Source organism: Gekko japonicus, unplaced genomic scaffold (assembly GCF_001447785.1).
Source record: "Gekko japonicus isolate JY-2015 unplaced genomic scaffold, Gekko_japonicus_V1.1 scaffold1746, whole genome shotgun sequence".
Taxonomy (NCBI): Eukaryota; Metazoa; Chordata; class Lepidosauria; order Squamata; family Gekkonidae; genus Gekko; species Gekko japonicus.
The window spans coordinates 387,297-389,781 of record NW_015159767.1 but is presented as its reverse complement, the minus strand read 5'-3'; positions in this window follow the sequence as shown (position 1 = coordinate 389,781).

Below are 2,485 nucleotides of genomic sequence, written 5' to 3'. Positions count from 1 at the left end.
TTTATTCAGGTACAAGCTCTCCCTCCGCTGGGAGGACAGATCTGCACGTTCCTCCCCCCACCCCTCCCAATAGCTAGTCATCCAAAACAGTCCAGTGGAGCCTGAGCGGTGGGTGTTGCCTTCTGACACACTTCCGATGATGTCAGGGGGTGTGGCATATGCAAATGAGTTATGCTAATGCTAATGAGCTCCGGCACCTCTTTTTCTATTAAATGACCCCTGGATAGAAGTAAAGCTAGACGTCTGTATATCCCTTCATCTTTGATCATAAACAAAGCACAATTTCGAGCAAAAAGTTCATCTCGGGCAAAATTCAGTCAAATGGAATTTGGAATTAGGAATATACAGGCGTCTTGCTTTACTTCTCTCTCTGCAAATAAGACAAGAAGTGGAAAGAAATTATACAATTGTGTTCAGAAGAAGGAACTATGAAACGACACGGGACACTCCGGAGCACGTCGTTAACATCTTTTGCGGCGCCAGCGTTATTTTCTTTGTAGCTTTGCACTATAAAAAATATTGCACATATTATTGTATTTTTCCATTACCTGAAAAAGCATATTTTTGATTATTGTGGTACGGTATTATTTATCTTAGTGTCCTTATGACAGTGGTTTTTTCTGTTAACTGCCACAGGAAGTGGTGGCGGCTACAAGCATGGATGGCTTCAAAAGGGAATTAGATAAGCATATGGAGCAGAGGTCCATCAGTGGTTATTAGCCACAAGGTATAGATAGGGGCTCTGGGGCAAGTGATGCTTTGTCTTCTTGGTGCTTCGGGGGGGGGGGCCCACAGTGGGAGGGCTTCTAATGTCCTGGCCCCCACTGGTGGACCTCCTGATGGCACCTGGTATTTTTGGCCACTGTGTGACAGAGTGTTGGACTGGATGGGCCCTTGGCCCGATCCAGCATTGGCGTCTCTTATGTTCTTATGTAATAGCTTCAGACCAACACGGCTGACCCCCTGGATCCCATCCAAGTAGTAACTGTGTTGTTCGTAGTCCGCCTGTCTCACAGAGACTCGAGGAAGAGTACAGAGCGCAACTCAAATAAAATCAACAGGATGGGGGCGTCCACGAAACAGTGCAATAGGGTCCGGATGGCTGAAAAATCTGAAAAGAAGCAGACATCAGAAGCCGGGCTAAATCAGATCCTGAGACAAAGCAATAAGCATGTAAGGCAGAGGGAGACTGCCCGTGAGGTTGTATTTTGTCGGAGGGGCTGTGGCTCAGCGGAAGGGCCGCTGCTTGGCACACGGAAAGTCCCAGGTTCAATCCTCTGCATCTCCGCTTTAAAGGACCAGGCAGCGGGTGACGTGGAAGACCTCTGTCTGAGACCCCAGAGAGTTGCTGCCCGCCTGAGTAGACGATACTGCCCTTGATGGACCCATGGTTGGATTTAGTATAAGGCAGCTTCCTGTATGTCATTATAGGTTCTTATCTCCCCCCCACACATGACCCCACAGAGAGCCAGTTTGGTGTAGTGGTTACGTGCGCGGACTCTAATCTGAGAGAGCCAGGTTTGATTCCCCACTCCTCCACTTCCACCTGCTGGATGACCTTGGGCAAGCCGTAGTTCTGACAAGAGCTGTTCTTGAAAAAGAGCAGTTTCTGTCAGAGGTCTCTCAGCCCCACCTACCTCACAGGGTGTCTGTTGTGGGGAGGGGAAGGGGAAGGAGTTTGTAAGCCGCTCTGAGACATCTCTGGGTAGTGAAGGGCAGGATAGAAATCCAATCTCTCTCTCTCTCACTTTGTACAACTCCGGATTCTTGCTTTACCACCAGGCTGGGGAACCTCTTCTAAGGATCTGAAGAGCTGTGAGTTCAGATTCTCCCCGGACTGGAATCTGGACGTGGTTCTTCCCCTCCACAGAGGAGGTGGAGAAGGAGAGAACGGGTGAGGGAAGGGGGCGGCGGATGCCGGTTTCCCTTGGGCTGCAGGTTTCCAAATCTGCGAAAAGAGACAATGGATGTGAGATTATTGAAGGGAGTTTCGGGGATCCCTGTTTGACACCCCTCCCCGCAGGCTCACCCACATCCCCGGCCGCCCCAGAGTTGTTCTCCCCGGAGGCCCCTCTGGCAGCCGCTCATTACGCCTCATTAGCGTCCTCCCACCCGTGACTAATAGTATAATTCTCCCCCTCTCCCTAATTAGAGCGGGCAGCTAATTCAGCTTCATTAAGAGGAAGAGAGAGAGGAAGAGAGGATTTCTCCTGGCTGCCCACCCCTTCTCAGACAAACCGTCCTTTGAGGGGAAACTCCCCACCTGCCCTCTTTCTGCTTGGCTCCCCTTCCCACAATTCGGGCACCGCATTTCTTCTAGGGTCGCCAGCCAGGTGGGGCCTGGGGATCTCCCGCTTTTATAACTGATCTCCAGCTGACAGAGGTCGGCTCCTCTGGAGAAAATGGCTGCTTTGAAGGGCGGGCTCTACGGCATTGGACCTTGCTGAGGCCCCTACCCTACCCCAACCCTGTCCTCTCCCGGATC